A 17,859-nucleotide genomic window follows, 5' to 3' on the forward strand; every position below is an offset into this window, starting at 1 on the left:
AATATTGTCATTCTCAGCACTGAATGACCCTTAGTATCCCGGTGCTTGGACTTTGCCCTTGACTATCATAAAACAATACATTCTAAGGTCGGTGAGGTTTTGCCCTCGGTTATAAATTTGTCTCCTCGTAACCGCTGTTTTAACTGCTGCTGCACCCCATCCATTGGGTCAAGAGCACGTGTGTTATTCTTAGCCTACTCATGCCTATTTTAGGTCTGACAGGGATTACTGTCCTAGTTTTTTTCATAGGAAAAAGAAATATGACAGGGTGTTATCTTCAACTGAAAAAAAAAAAAAAAGATCCTCTGGAAATATAACCTTTAAATATGCAATTATTCTTTACTCTTTAGCTTGTTTGATATATTTATCCAATTATTTTGCATCTCTTACTGTTTACTTCTCCGCTAGGTTGCTTAATTGATATATTAATCAGATTACCTGGCATTTGTTATTGTTTACTTGTTCCCTTGCCAGCTCAATAAGATATTCATTTAATTACTTTACTTGTGTTATTTTTTAATTATTCCTTATGTAGTTTACTTGAGATATTTATTTAATTAGTTCAAACCAGTCTATTATCATTTTTATCTTCCCTCTGTGGATTATTTGAGTTATTCTTCAAATTATTGTACGTCTACTATTGTGTACATATTTATGTGGCTTATTTGAGAGACTTCAAAATGTTTTACATCTTCTATAGTGTACTTACATCTACAGATTATTTGGGATATTTATCATGTTATTTTACGCCTACTTTTGTTGACGGCACTGTTTCTGCTCATAGCCCCATCTAATGAACTATATTTCTTCTGATGATTAAATTTTCCACAGTTCTTTGTGTACCAGTGTTTTGATTTTATCTGAATGGGAATATCATTATAATCAATGGTTCTTTAGTTTGCTTGTAATTTGCCGTTGAAAGAATATCATTGTCAGGTGGCTAAATCTGCCTCCAAGAAAGGGGGTTTATTGTAAAGATGACAAGAAATCTTTTAGAATTTATCTAATCTCCATGTTTTGCCAAATCATATCGACTTTACTTGACATAAGGGCTTACAGTTATTGGAAAGAATGAATCTTAACTTTCACGAAGAATGATAGCACTTGTTGAATATATGTCAATGATTCATAGCGTACAGAATTCTACGATTTTCTGATTTGCCTTGTTTATCATACTGCACGTGTTTCATACACGCTCAAACACCGTAACCGTATTCCCCTTTTTATATAACTAGCTCCCTCCCGCATTTATAACAGAACCTGTTTAAGCTTGCCTTTTTCATGTATGGTTGAATATTTGTGACGTTTTAGCACGCAAGTTTTTGTATATAAGCTCGTTTTCTATTAATTCCTTTTGCCTATCAGTTATAACTTGACAGCCCACTTGCACATTGTAGATAGATGAAGGGGCTGATAGATGAAGTGGTTAATATGGTTTAAGTTTTTTTGGATTGGAAGTTCTCTCACAATTCAACAATCAAAGAATAATATGGCAGAGAACGTTGCATTGCCTACACTCTCTCTCTCTCTCTCTCTCTCTCTCTCTCTCTCTCTCTCTCTCTCTCTCTCTCTCTCTCTCTCATACTAATGAACCATCAAATGCTGTTACTATTTTTTCGGGGCAGTTTAATTCAACATTTCATGTTAGAAATATTCTGAAAACCCAGAGATACTGGTAAACTTTCCATCTGCCTTTACTTGATGTCATCATCAAGAAAAAAAGGCACAGCCTCTTAAAAATTAATAACTGGGAACTATTTCTGTGTATATCATAGTATTGTAACTATATTAGTTACAATAGAAAGGCTCTTTGTATACAAATGCAATATGTTAGCAAGGTTATTCCAACACTACACAGAAAATCCCAACCTTTTCCTTGGAAATGAGTGGCTTACTGAATGTTATGAAATAGAGGAATGGTTTTGTTAGCCACTTTAAAAGAGGCAATTTAGATTAGTATAACAGGGGAACCAATTCATTCATAAATTCAGAGCAATTTTATTCTACCTTTCGATAGTGAGATTTTTAGATTTAAAAACAAGACGGCGCAAAAGAGAGAGAGAGAGAGAGAGAGAGAGAGAGAGAGAGAGAGAGAGAGAGAGAGAGAGAGAGAGAGAGAGAGAGAGAGCATCCTTTGAAGAGATATAATAATTCAACAAAATCTCAACATTAAAGTAGAAAGAACAAATAATGCTCTTGGATACAACATCTGCGTCCTTCCCTCCAGTCAAAGAAGCGAGGGATGAAAGAGAGATAGAGAGAGAGAATCAGATTGATTACTTTTTCATCAAGAAGTAGTCTTTTGTACGATGTTTTTATTTATATTGCCCTAATATTATAAATAACTAAAGTATGGTTGAAACAATACTAATGGTTGAGAATTCAATTATTAATTGAATTGTATGAGCTACTGAAGGTTCTCATCTTCTGTTTTATATTAACCGCCTGAGGAGGGAAATTGCACTAAATAAAAGTGCATTAGTTGATGCTGTTAGGTCTTTTATGGCGCATGCATACATATATACACACCTACACACACATATGTGTATATATATATATATATATATATATATATATATATATATATATATATATATATATATATATATTTTTTTTTTTTTTTTTTTTTTTTTTCACATATAGTAATTTTGTCATTAACGCACGTTACTTTCATACTTTCAAATATTAAGCCACAAATTTGTTTTAATGTGCTATTCCCTCAACTAGATAGAATGGCCAAAAGGAAATTTTATAAGTATATTTTCCAAGGAACCTATTAGTGAAAAACAGATCCAGATACTAGACTAACTATTGTGCTATGATGGAAAACATAAGTTTATACCAACTGTTCCTAGACTCGAAATAAGTCTATTTAATATTATTATGAGTCATATGTGATAGTGACAAAACTTATAAATAGCTACGTGTTTACAACCTCAGCAATGAGTATCACTGGACATGGGTTGATTTTAAGTCCACGTGAAATACCTGAATTCTATAGGTTTATCTACGTCAGAGGCAGAATGATATAATATCTCTTGATAGCTTAGTGGTTAAAGTCTAAAGTTTTGATTTGTTTCAACACGAAGGTAACTGGCCCGGTCAGAAGCATATACCATAACAAGACCTTTTCATTAGGTATCCATCCCCAAAATTGAGTGAATTTAATATTCAAATCCATGTTTTGCTTAATAAATGATAATCTAACCAATGCGCTATCATAGTAGAGAAGCGTTGGTTTCGAGCCTTTAATGAAAATACCCGAATCGGAAGAAATGTGTATTGAGGCACTGATTTTAATTTTGGCCCTAGTAGAACTATTTACCATACAAAGATTTTCCCCTTTGGTTCATATATCTGAACTTGGGTGAATTTTATGTACACATTCATTAAAAACCAAATGTTTTAATGTTTATGTATATGTGTTTAATCTTTTGCTCATAACTCATCACAAATAATGATGAAAATGGTGCTAATTTTGAAGAAAAATATGATTTGAATAATCGAATTGATAATAATTGGGTTCATTTTATGGATATGGGCAGTAGTTAACAGACTGATCAAAGTGATCAATATAAATTCGATACAGTTACATTTATATACAGTATATATATATATATATATATATATATATATATATATTTTATTTTTATTTATTTTTTTTTTTTTACTGTGCGGTTAGAGGGTATTCCATTTGTGTGTGTGTGTGTGTGTGTGTGTGTGTGTGTGTGTGTACACAAATGAGGTTTCATATTATCTATTATTTGTATTTTTTTTTTTTTTTTTTTGAGAAACTAAATGGGAAATTCCCTGTAGAGGAAATGAAAATGGAGTAGAAATTTGACATGAAATTGTTTCATATATTTGGAAGCATTGTTTAGGAGCGTGTTGACATTTGTTTCCTTTTCAATTCAAGTCGTTAATAACTCTTCATTCTCTGTTACCTATTTTCCGGGAATCCTGCCATACCCTTTCCATTGCTTGTGCATTGCATCAATATTTCTTGATTGTTTTTAGCCTTTCATCCTCCTCTTTCCTTACCCTAACTTCTCGGAGCATTCTCGATTAGTCAAAGTCATTGGTTTTGATTTTTCTTGATGCTTCATACAAATGTGGTAAGAAAATAGAATGGTTTATCTCTTATGGTTTTTGTCGTAACGAACCTCATTGTTAGCCTCTCTCTTTTACATTATATTATACGTTTCGTTTAAGGTCAAATTCAAACCTACTAAAATCAAATGTAGAATTAAAGTAAGATGTCTTGATTTCCCAGGACGTTGAATCTTTCTTGTCTATTTCACGATTTTTAAATCTTTCCGAGAACTTTAATGTTAATTGAAATTATGAAATGTAAGGAATTATTTTTTAATTCGCCGGTTACCTTATGTATATGATTTATTCATTATCCACTCCTACGCCTATTGACGCAAAGGGCCTCAATTTGATTTCACCAGTTATATCTATCTTGAGCTTCTAAATTAATATTTCTCCATTCGTTTTCTCCTACTTCACGCTCCATAGTCCTCAACCATGTAGGTCTGGGTTTTCGAACTCTTCTAGTGCCTTGTGGAGCCCAGTTAAAAGTTTGGTGAACTAATATCTCTTGGGGAGTGCAAAGAGCGTGACCAAACCATCTTCATGTGCCCCTCACCATGATCTCATCCACATATGGCACTTGAGTTAGCTCTCTTATAGTTTCATTTCTAATCCTATCCTGCCATTCAACTCCCAATATTCTTCTGAGGGCTTTGTTTTCAAATCTACTGAATCTGTTGCATATTGTCTCATTATCATACCACGACTCATGTCCATACAGTAACACTGATCTCACGAAACTGATATATGACCTGATTTTTATGTAATTTCCGGCGATTGGATTTCTAAATTTTATTTAAACTAGCCATTGTGTGTTTTTTTTTTTTCAATCATTTATTAAACACCAATTCTAAAGACCCTGTATTAGAGATCATAGCTCCTAAATATTTGAATGATTCTTGATTCTACCTCATTAATCATTTCTCCCTCTAATGATATTTCATCTTCCATTGCATATTCCGTTCTCATCATCTCTTTCTTCTATTTATATTGAGCCCAACCTCTTGTGTTATTTCATGCATTCTGGTAAGTAAGGATTGCAAATCCTGTGGTGTTCTGCGATTAGGTTAATATTTGATTTATGATTGTTGTTCATGAAGAGGCCATCCTTCAAAAATTAATGTGATATGCTGTTATCAAATGAGATATTTAATTTAATTTTTTGAAGGGGTAAATAGTGAAATAATCAGGCATATCTTCTTCAAATCAGCTGTGGATATTTTATTGATTTTTTACCTTTCATATTTTCCGTTCATTCTCTTAACGATAGTCTTTATCCTTGTTATTTAAGAATATATTCTTCTAATGTTAGTAATGGAATTCGTTATTTATGTTAAGTAAGAATACTTTGGTCAATAACCGTTTAAAGTAACCCGACGGTTGTATCCAAAAGAAACCCATCCCAAGGTAATTTTTCTTTAAAACTTAATATAATAAAATAAGATTTTCAAAGTAGTTCCCTGATATAAAATGCCGAAACTCCTGTTCAAGCGAGTTTAAACTTTGTATCTATAATTCAAAAAGCAAATTGGAAATTGATAAAATGGAAATGGATTTTTTTTATGTTCATAGCTCTGAATTTTTTTATTTATTTCATAGTCCATTATTTTGCAATCGAACTGACAATTGTTTCATTTTCAATTAAACACATTTTATGGATCCTCGCGTTCTATTTTGTTTGTAAAGCCAACGCTGTATCATTTTTTCTTTCAGAAAATAGATATATTTGTGTGCACCAACCTGCGCTCGGCTTTGCATTTGTTCTTTTCAAATATGTACATATAATGTGCAAGTAAACTATGAAACCGAATGTTTGCATACATTTATGTATGCCATGCCAAATTACATATATATTACTAAACAGTAAATATTATGCAATGTAGTTGTAGATATATTTTCCACCAATTGAGTTTTTTTCTCATAGGAGCATCTTGAATAAATCAACATGGCTAACTACCGCGTTCATCCATTAAAAGCTGAATCAAGGATGAAAATTATTTGCAGTAAGCTTCCACCATCACACAATGTGTTTCCGAGATACAAAGTACTGTGACGGGACCATTGGAGGCTTTAACAAAAGGCGAGTTCTCACACAATTAACTTTATTGACCTACAACACACGTATAAGGCCCCCGTGGGTCCCATAAGGGTGAAAATCGCCAGTGTACATTCAACGACTTTTGTCTATAAAGTTGACATAGGCATAAAGGTAATGAAAATAGAAGTGAAATTAGCGTGTTACATTCAGTGGTATTTTGCTGTGGACTCGGGGACCGATTGCAGTGTAAAAGAAATCTTTGAGAGGGCATTCATGTATGTGAAACAGGGTGACTAAAAGGCAAGTGTCAGGGTTTAGATTGTCAATGGTGATCCAATCCTCATTACCATGATTGTTGAGGAAAGCTTTCTTGAGTAGAACGGAGGGCAAGGAATCGGCCTGTATGAGAGGGAAACAGTGGCTTGCAAGCCTCGGTACATATCAAGAGTGTGTTGTAGTATGTAGGTGTTTTGGCATGTGCTGCTTTTCTGGGGACTTTTAAGTCTGAAAGCAGGGGTTAAATTTCCAATAATGTAACTAACGGGTTCCTGTGTACCCTTTCAGCCGCTGAGATATCAAAGGTGCTCTTAGGAGTGGTCCTCATTCTGATGTGAACCCTGGGAGGTTGTAGAAACCTGCTGGCGTTGGTGCAGCAAGCCATCAAAGCTGAGCAAGCTTTGATGTCCTGCTAAGGGTATGATGCGAATGTCCAACCATTACGTTGACTATAGGGTTGTAAGCGGTAGTCTGATGTAGAGTGATGACGAAATGTCCTAATGATGTCCACAGTTAAGAGGTGAAAGTGGTACTTCTGTCGGAAGTCATATGCTCAGGTATGCCGAATCTTGCTATCCATCCAGAAAATAAGCAGCAGTACATGATGCAGATTTTGCATCTTCCATAGAGATGGCTTCAGGTCAGTGAGTGGAGTGGTCAATGACTGTGAAAAGGTAAAGGTGTCCTTGTGACGTGGGTAGGGGGTCAATCACATCAATGTGAATGTGGGCAAAGCAACAATGAAATTGATGAAAAGTGCCCAAACCCAAATGTGTGTTGATGCACTTTTGAAATATGACACGAAATATTGGCGCAGATGCAATCCTTGGTATCTTTAGTAATAACTTTCCATACAAACTTTGATTTAAATTACTGTGTATTAAATCAGCACGAGGGGTGTGAGATGTAATGAGTGAATCTGTCGGTGCATGGAGGCAGGTATCCACAGTCGTGTACTAACAGTACTGACATTGCAGGAAAAGGTGCTGTTGCAGTCAACGAGGGCAACGTCTTCCCAATGGAGAGATGTGCGGGATGCCCTGCAGGTTTGTTACTTGGTGTCCTTTCATTGGGGCTCAGACAAGGCATTATACAGGTACTCCATTCCCAGGTGAATGGCACCCAGTGTGTCTCTGGAAAGGGCACCAGCAATGGTATTCAGCCAGGGTTGTGTTGAATTGTATAGTTGTATTCAGAAATGGCAGAGATGTCATTGTTGATGGGTGGACAAGATGTCATGTTGTAAGTGAAGACGTGCGCAGTAAGCATGTGGGTCATGTGAATGATGAAAGATTTGCCCGCTAAGAAGTTGTAGAAGTTACACACATATATACATCGCCAGTAGTTCGTGGCCAAAGGTAGAGTAGCTGGATTCCACCTTAGAAAGTTTTCTACTGAAGAAGGCTAAGGGGCGGGACGATCCATTGATCATTTGTTTGAGTACCACCTCTACAGTGATGTTACTGACATTGGTGGAAAGTAAGTTGGCACAGGAAAAGTGAGAGTAGTAGCAGCTGATACGACTTTCTTTGTATTAGAGAAGGTTGCCTCCTAATGTGGCCCCCACTTTGTTTTTATTATTGGCTTGCCCTTGAGAGAGTCGTGGAGGAAAGCAAGAATGGCAGTGATGTTTGGAAAGAAAATGGTGTTAATAGTTTTCCATGCTCAAGAACTCCTGCAGTGTTTTGATGAACGGGCGCATGGAAACTTCTGTACTGCTGATACCTTCTCTGAGAGGTGGTGAATAACCTGAGGAGTGATGTGATGACCCAAGGTATCTTGCCGTACCTAATTACAAGGTTGTTTTACTGCAGGAAGTTGAGTTCAATGTGTAGCTAACATAGGTGGTCCTTTTTGGAGGGAAATGATGTTAGTATATCATCTACGTAACATAAGCAGAAGGGGAGGCTCCCTATGCTGTCATCCATGAGTCGATGAAATGTGGCCCCTGGATTATTAAGGCCAAAGCAGGAGTAATTGAATGTGTATGTGCCGATGGGAGTGGTGATGGTGGTCTTGGGATGTCCTCTGGGTTTATGGGCACCTGATAACACCCCTTCAGCACTGAGAAGGTAGTGATGATGTTGACGGTGTTTGGGGAGGGGGCAGTTGTTTGTTTCCGTATGCATGCTTAGACGCCTGTAATCCCCACAATGGCGTATGAATTCATTTTTCTTCATGGAGATGTGTAGGAGTGACGATGATTGGCTTGATGCCTTTTTATAAAGGCCCACTTCTTCCATTTTGGCGAATGTGTGTCTAATAGCTGCCAAATGGTCTGGTGCCAAACGTTTGAATCTTGTATACACTGGGGGCCATGTCATCTTGATATGGTGATAGATACTGTGCTTGACGGGAACTGTGGCCATCTGGCATAGTTCTGGCAGTAAGATGTCTGGATATAAAGTGAGGAGTTGGACATAGGCTTCCGCAGGCATGCTGATGTGGAGAGTGAGGTCATAGGGGGTAGATGATAAAAGGATTGGAGGTGTAAGAGTTTGTGGTGATGTGCAATGTTAACCAATAGGCGGAAATGTGCAAGGAAATCTGCGTTGCTTAGGGGCAGTGTAATATCTGTGATGATTAAATGTCACTGGTACTAGACACCACCAAATAACAGTGTCACCAGCTCGTAGATGTACGTAGGTGTAGCAGATCCATTGGCAACCACTAGGCCGACATCAGCAGTTTTGGAATGACATGATTGTGCCCTTAAGAGGGAACGTGGCAGAATGGAATGATAGGCATCAGTATCTACCAAAATGTCCACATTAGATCCTGGATCATGCAAAAAGAAGAGATTAGTTAATTGGGAGGCCACTTACACATTTTTTTACCCATGACATCCTTTAGCATATTTCTTATCAGCAACCCCACATCTGGAGTTGTAGTAGAACAAATGAGAGCAAGGGGCAACATCCAGTTGCTGTTAAGGTGGTTTGTTGGAGACAACATATGTGGGTGGTGGTCAGCTTTGTCGCTGCCCAAGCAAGTCACAAGATGGCTGTCACTATCCTACAACATTCACCTTGGCTTTAGTCACCGTTGTATGGTTGTCCCTTTCATCAGGAATAGGGTTATTGATGAAGTGTTTGTTGGTAGGAAAGTGGCTGTCCATAATGATGGTCATGGGCAAGGTGTCAACATCAGGAAGGGCCGCTAGTAGGTTCACTTCATGAGGAGAACTGTCTTCAGCAGGCTAAAGTCAAGCAATACTGATCCTTTCTTAGTGGTATATTGACCCTTTTGATTGCCCAACGAATGTTGAGAGAGCAGAAAAATTTTAGCTGTACGAGTGGCTGGTGACAGTGAGTACTGCCACAGGATGTAGGATTTGAGGGCATCATACCGTATCGGAGCATCCCTTTGCTTACACAGTCGATCAGATATTTGTTGGAAGGTGTCATCAGGAATCACAGTGAGGATGTTGTCTGCTTTGCTGCTTGAGCAAGTCACACCCTTAATGTTGAACCGAACCTTGTCCTGGAAATCAGGCAATAATCATATCAGCTGGTGAAGGGCAGGAATGTCGCTGTGGCAGCATGGACAGATGAGTTTGAATTGGTGGTGGGCATCGTCAAAAGATATGACAAATAAAGCGATGAGCTGGGAGGTGGGGTGGGTGTTTGAAGCACTCCTTAGGTCACCAATGGGATGGGAGCGATAGGAGCTTTAACAAAAGGTGAGTTCTCATACAGCTAACTTCTACAATTAAACAAAAAAATTACATTTTGAAAGTCTTTTGAGATTTTTGTTTATTAATCTATTCTGAAATGTTTCAAGTCTTTCATTATAACTTGTTTTGACTATTGTTCTACTGGCTGGTATTCATCTGCTGACTTTTATCTTAATTTGTTGGACAAAAACTTGTGGCCTATTCAATTTTCTTATTCCTGATGTCATATTAATCTGTGGCACTGTCGTTCAGTTAGTTTATTATGCATGTTGCATAAGATTTTTCATAATTTTGACCATCCTTTGCATTCAGATCTTTCTAGACTATCATACTGTATATAGTACTTAGTATGCAGGTAATTCTTTTAGTCTTGCCTTCTCCACCATAAGGCTTAATACTACGCTGTATTCTTTAATTTCTTTTACACCTATTATCAAATTGTGGAGTGATCTTCAAAATCAGGCAGTTGAATTGGTGAGACTTCTGAAGTTCAAACTTGCAGCAATTGTTTTCATGTTAAACAGACTGACAGAAGTCTCTTCGTAGTTTATATGCTACTGATCTTCAAATATTTTATATTTCTTATTTATAGTTTTATTTTTCATATACATAGTTTATTTATTTTTTACTTCCTTTCCTCACTTGGCTATTTTATCTAGTTTGAGCCCTTGTGTTTAAAGCATTTTGCCTTCCCGACCATGATTGCAGCTTAACTAGTAATAATAATAATATTGAGCGACAGCACTTGTATTTATAGTATCACAATTTGTCACATAAGGATGACAATTGCTTGTGTACATACAACACTTTTTACCATAAAAATTGACAATTTAATAAAAGAAAAGATAGATTTGAAATTGAGTGTTACATTCAATGGCTTTTTTGACGTGGAATCAGATGGCATTTGTAGAGTAGAAGGGAACATAAAAAAGTTATCCTTCTTTATTTGTATGTGCGTTGCTTCGTGAAGTGGTATTACCTTACCTTCAATTCCATCGCTTTTCTAGGCAAGGCTCCCATCCTTTCTAAACTGTGGCATTATAAATACTTTTGATAATCAGTCGCTAATCATTAGCTCCATTTGTCCATACCTCCTCAAAATAGTCTGGTTGTTTTCTACTTATGTAATCCTTTGTACAATATATAATCTAAAGCGTATATGTTTCTTCCTAACCTTTTAACAATTCTTCCTTCAACTACCAAGAACTATAAATTGCAAAATATTTTTCCAAATATTAATGTCTATTGTCATTAAAAATTCACCAGATACACTATTGTAGATTTTTTTATCTTAGGTTTTCAATAAAAGACCCGATTCTGTAATCCAACCCTCTAAACTGTGTCTTGCACTGACACTTATGTTGTGTAGACAGGGACATTAATCTCGAAGAAACAACCTACCGTTTCACAGATTTCTCCTGGGATCCATCTCTATTGATTTTGGTAATGGTTGCTATTCTGTTATATGATTTTCCCCAAACACCTTCAGAATGCCAAAATGAATAGACCGTCCCAATTTGTCAGATGGCATTTGTTTGCATTTTTGTAGAAGTGAAGAATCTTCATGTTTCTATTAATTGTCTTGATCGTTTGGTGTCATTCAAGGAAATAATTGCCATAGAAGAAAAGATTAGCCTGGAGATGAGTTAGAAGTATCCTATAGGTTCCTAGTATAATTACGTTTTGTTTGGGTTTCAACATTCGTAGTATCCATCTTGTAGAAAGCTGAGTATCTCGGGCATGCGGACTTAGACAGTGTGTACTCGTGCCTGAAGTTTCGGCATATGTCCGAAAAGAAAATGTTTTTCGTTCAAAACCATTGAGTGAGTAGCCTCCACTTGACGTCCTGGCATGTGTATTGTAGATCATTCATTATGGATTCCCGTGTATATTTTGGTCTTATTTTTGCAGATACATAAACAGCATGACCATCAATTCTTTCTAATCTGAGATTTTGCTTCAGCCTAGGGTCATTAGAAAGATGTTACTTCTAAAGCTATGAAGATAAGCGATTAAACTGGTTTTATAGTATTACAAGTTTTCGCAGGCAAGTCAAGCCACCTTTTTTTTTTTCATTTATTACTTCTCTTTCTAGGCTTTCTTGTCGTAGCATTCTGGTAAAGCAAAGAACTTCATGAATCCGCCATTATGCTTCTTTTCCCAAAATAGCCCGTAAAAAGAAGGCTACAATCATACATAAATTAACACTGTTTTCTAGGATAATTTTTATATGATCTACCCCTCACAGTGTCGTTCCCTTGATAAAATAGTCATAATTTTAATTTGATTAATACGTAAGTGATCCAGTTTTCAAAAATAGAATTCGTCTACTTAAATCCAGCCCTCGAATCTGTGGCAGTTAGAAATTGATGATTAAAAAGTTTTTTATAACTTCACTTGGGAAAGCAATTAACATTTTAATGATGTCATCGTTTGGCAACAAGAAATGGGTGGAAGATCTCTGTCGCTCATATAAATTTATTGGAGCGCTTGTGTAACTCTTGAGAAGCTTGAAGATGAATAAAGAATTAATTATGATTGATAAAACCAAAATGATATATGGAAAATGATTTTTAAAGTGGCCGATATATATATATATATATATATATATATATATATATATATATATATATATATATATATATATATATATACAATTGAAATTTTTGATAAAACAAATTTATTCCTGAAGGTGATATCATTAGAATTTAAATTATATTCCCTCATGTGTAAGTACCTTGGTTTCGTAATTCATTATTCATATTGACTCAAACTTGGGATCTAACATCTTTGCATTTTTTTATCGTATTTTTTTTTTTTTTTTCAAAAAATACGCTCAAAGAAACAACGCGGCAGTCTAAGGAGATATGGTACAAAGGTCGTTTTTCCCTTAAGGCAATAGTGTTTCCTATTGTATTGTAATAAGAATGACCCATGGAATATTAGTGTTAATTAAGAATTCCATTTGGTAAACGTGGATTTTGTCACTCAGGAATATTACAGTTACGTTTTGAGTTGATATATGTTGTCATATGTTGCCCTTAAGTGTATCAAGGTTCCTGAAGCCAACTTTTCCATACTTATGCTTAATAAGAGGCACTTGGATAAAAGACCAATACTCACTAGTGCCTGTAGAGAAAATACTTAAGTGTGGGAATCGATATTTAATTACCAAAAATTATAGAAACGCTCTGGTGTTTCATCAAGTTATACAACAACTAAACAAGAAAGGTAGCTAAACTAAGGTACGGAAAAGGTATAATCAATATATGGTTAATTCTTATGTAACTCTGCCTCCCAGAATTAATTTAAGAAAAAGGGTAAATATTTTAAGATCAAGATCATGAATCGATTGGACGTCCATTATATTATTGTTATTATTATTATTCCACTAATAGATGGGAATGATTAGGCTTCTTCTCCATTCCTCTGGCATCTTTTCCTGATTGAAGATCTTCTGTGTCAGGTCCCACAAGATATCTATGCTTTCCTCTCCAAGACTCTTCCATACCTCGGTATATTATCCGGTCCTGCAGCTTTACTATTTTTTATCTTCTTTACTGCTTGTTTTACTTCTCTTCTAGTCATTCCTATGGTAACTGTCTCGTTTGGGAGTCTCATTCAATAGTTCTTAAAAATAAGTTTCTCACCTTTTAATTTCACTCTCTTCTGCTAGAACTGTGCCATTGCTATCTTTTATTTGCCTTATATGTGTCAGGTCTTTGAATGCAGCATCTCGGGCCTTAGCAATTCGTAATATTTTCTTCTCTCCTTCTGGTATTTCCATCTCTTTATAGATTTCATTTAATGTCTCTGCCTTTGCCTTTGCTACTGCTCTTCTTGCTTCTTTCTTTGCTTGTTTATAATTTTCTTTATCCTGCTCTTGTCCGGATAGATCTGCCTGCTTCTTGGCTTCTTTCTTGGCTTTTACCCATTCTTGCACATCATCATTCCACCACCACAATTCTTTATCATTTGGGGGTCTTCTTCCTGATGACTTTCCAAGTACTTCCTCGCCGATCCTTAGAATCACTTTACTATTCTCGGTCCATCATTCTTGTACATCCTCATGTAACCTTACTGCTTCCAGCACTCCTTCCTTACACAAGACTCTCACTTCTTCCTCTTTCAATTTCCACCACTTAATCTTTGGGTCCATTCTCGTCTTTTTACTTCTCCTTTAATTCCTTAGTCTGCAATCAATTACCACTAATCTGTGTTGCGCTGCTACACTCTCCCCATTTATCACCTTGCAGTTCCTGACTTCTTTCAGATGGTCTCTCTTACACAGCAGCAAATCTATCTGGTTCTCCTTGCCACCACTACTGTAGGTAATCAAAGAAGGTGTTGATCATTGCTAGGTCAAAAGCCAATGCAAAATCAATCACTTTCTCCCCCATCATTTCTCTCACCCACACCCCAACCTCCATGCACTCTCTCTATCCCTTCCCTACTAATTCCCAAATGGCCGTTCAGATCTCCTCCTATAATTACCCTTTCCCTTGCAGGAATTATTCTAAGCTCCTGGTCCATCTCCTTCCAGAATGTATCCTTCTCCTCCTCTGTACATCCAGTTTGCGGGGCATAGGCACACACCACATTGACTATTGTTGCTCCCAGTCCTAGCTTTAAACTCATAATTCTGTCATTTTTCCTATTTACCCCAATCAAAATTTCCTTCAACTCTTTTGATAATATTATTCCTACTCCATTTCTTCCTTCCATATTTGCTTCACTGTAAAATAATTTACAACCTTCGCCTAGTTCTCTTGCGTTATTTCCCTTCCACTTGGTCTCCTGCACACACAGCACTCCAATCTTCCTTCTCTCCATGAGGTCAACCAGCTCTCGCCCTTTTCCAGTCATTGTTCCCACATTCAGAGTTGCTACTCTCATCCTCTCCTCAGATATTTTCCTCTGAGCTTGCCTCTTTAACCCAGCCCGCCCATGCCAATTTTTCGGAGGGATCGGGCGAGTTCCCAATGCGTCGCTTAAGGAGAACGCCCTAGCATTAATTTCATTCTTATACTCACTGACCATAGTTGTTTTGGCTAATTTTTAATGGCCGGATGCTTTCCTGCCGCCAACCCTCCCCATTTTCCCGGGCTTGGGACCAGCACCAAGTTAAGGCTGGCTTGCCCCTCTCAGTGGCAACTACAGAGGCATAAAGCTGATAAGCCATACTATGAAAATATGGGAAAAGATCATTGAGAAGAGACTCAGAGATGAAACAACAATTGGTGAGGAACAATTTGGATTCATGCCAGGAAGAGGATTGTAGAAGCAATATTTGATAGAAAAACATCGGGAGAAACAAAAAGGATTACATATGGTCTTTATTGACATGGAGAAGGCATATGATTGAGTACCACATCAGGAGCTGTGGAGATGTATGAGAGAAAAGGGAGTTCCTGAGAAATACGTAAGAATCACCCAAGATATATATGAAAGTCCAGAAACAAATGTTAAAAGCAGTATAGGCCTAACAGAAAGTTTCCCTGTAAATATGGGACTACATCAGGGGTCTGCATTGAGCCCTTACCTATTTGATCTGGTCATGGATGTAGTAACACAAGGTATTAGAGATCAGTCTCCTTGGTGTATGCTTTTTGCTGATGATGTTATACTGTGTAGCACTAGGCGAGAGGTAGTAGAGGAGAAAGTGGAGGAGTGGTGAAGAGAAATGGAAAATAGGGGATTGAAGATCAGCAGGAAAAAGACAGAGTATTTGAGATTGAAAAATGGAGAGAATGGGAAAGTTAGTTTACAAGGAGAGAGATTGAAAAGAGTTGAAAATTTCAAGTATTTAGGATCAACAGTTACAGAGGATGATGATCTGGGGGCAGAAATAAACCACAGAATATAAGCAGGATGGAAGAATTGGAAAAAAGTGCGTGGAGTACTATGCGACAGGAAAATAGGGGTTAAGTTGAAAGGTAAAGTACACAGGACAGTTGTGAGACCGGCAATGATGTATGGAGTGTAGCCGTAGGCAATAAAGAAGACAGAAGAGAAGAAGATGGATGTGGCAGAGATGAGAACGTTGAGATGGATGTATGGAGTGACAAGAAGAGATAAGATACGGAATGAGGTAATTAGGGGTACCACAGGAGTTAGAAAACTACCAGATAAGATCCAAGAAAGTATACTGAGGTGGTACGGTCAAGTCATGAGAAGAGATGAACAGTATATTGGGAGGAGAGTGATGGAAATGGAGGCATAGGGAACGAGAAGGAGAGGGAGACCAAAGTGAAGGTGGGTGGACTGTATCAAGGATGACTTTCGATCAAAGGGATTAATTGGTGATGAGGTGTGGGACAGAGGTAGATGGAGAAAGCTGACCAGAAACATCGACCCCACACAGAAGTGGAAAAATATGTAGACAGAGAAGATTATTATTATTATTATTATTATTATTATTATTACTTGCTAAGCTACAAACCTAGTACGAAAAGCAGGATGCTATAAGCCCAGGGGCTCCGTCAGGGAAAGTAGCCCAGTAAGGAAAGGAAACAAGTAAAACTAAAATATTTTAAGAACAGTAACATGACTAAAATAAATATTTCATATATAAACTATAAAAACTTTAAGAAAACAAGAGGAAGAGAAATAAGATAGCATAGTGTGCCCGAGTGTACCCTCATGCAAGAGAACTCTAACCCAAGACAGTGGAAGACCATGGTACAGAGGCTATGGCACTACCCAAGACTAGAGAACAATGGTTTGATTTTGAAATGTCCTCCTTCTAGAAGAGCTACTTACCATAGCTAAAGAGTCTCTTCTACCCTTACCAAGAAGAAAGTGGCCACTAAACAATTACATTACAGTAGTTAACCCCTTGGGGACAAAGCAGAATGTGTAAAGAATAGGGCAGATTATCTGGTGTATGTGTAGGCAAGGGGGAAATGAACTGTAACCAGAGAGATGGATCTAATGTAATGCTGTCTGGCCAGCCAAAGGACCCACAACTCTCTAGTAGTAGTATCTCAACGGTGGCGTGTGACAAGGCAAATATAATCTTTTTTTTTTTTTTTTTTTTTTTTAACCTTATTGTTTCCTTGGTACTCGGTTGGAATCCCCAAAGGCTCGTTACAGGTTCCTTCGTTACCTAGCTGTACCAAATTTTAAGCCTTCTACCTTTTTCCGTTCCTTCTTACTTTCTTCCGTCTTGCTGGTCAACCACTCCAGTTTTACTTCATAATGCGACGAGGGGATTTCCCCCTCTTTCAAGTATTCACTGAATGACCCATCAGCAGCGGTGGCCTAATTTGACCCAGTTCCCCCTTAAAATGCATATTTAAAACTGGAACTATTTTGCCCGTTATAATTATTCAGTCTGTAACATTTAACAGTTAATTTTCCTCATTTAATTTTGTTAGAAAATGAACGACGATTTTTCACGGTTATCAATTTTCAAATACTAGCATTAATTTAATCATTACCTTTAATGGTGTCATTATGGTAAAAATTATACACCAAAAATTTTGTTAATTATATAGGCATGCCTCGGGATGACGTTATTAATGAAATTTGGAAAATTATTACTTTAAGCAGTAATCGCTTATTTCAATTTTGCTGTTACGTTAATAACGATATTACTTTTTTAAAAATCTTCGTAAAGCAACTGGGATTACTTTCGTGAAATCCTTCACGTCACCTCTGATATACCACAATTTTTTTTTTTTTTTTTTTTTGTAGCAACAATTAATTTTTCATTACCTTTCCTGTCTTTGTATTTACTCTTACAATGTTCATTGCCTGGAAGAAACTTCTT

The sequence above is a fragment of the Palaemon carinicauda genome, chromosome 1, assembly GCF_036898095.1.
Source record: "Palaemon carinicauda isolate YSFRI2023 chromosome 1, ASM3689809v2, whole genome shotgun sequence".
Classification (NCBI taxonomy): domain Eukaryota; kingdom Metazoa; phylum Arthropoda; class Malacostraca; order Decapoda; family Palaemonidae; genus Palaemon; species Palaemon carinicauda.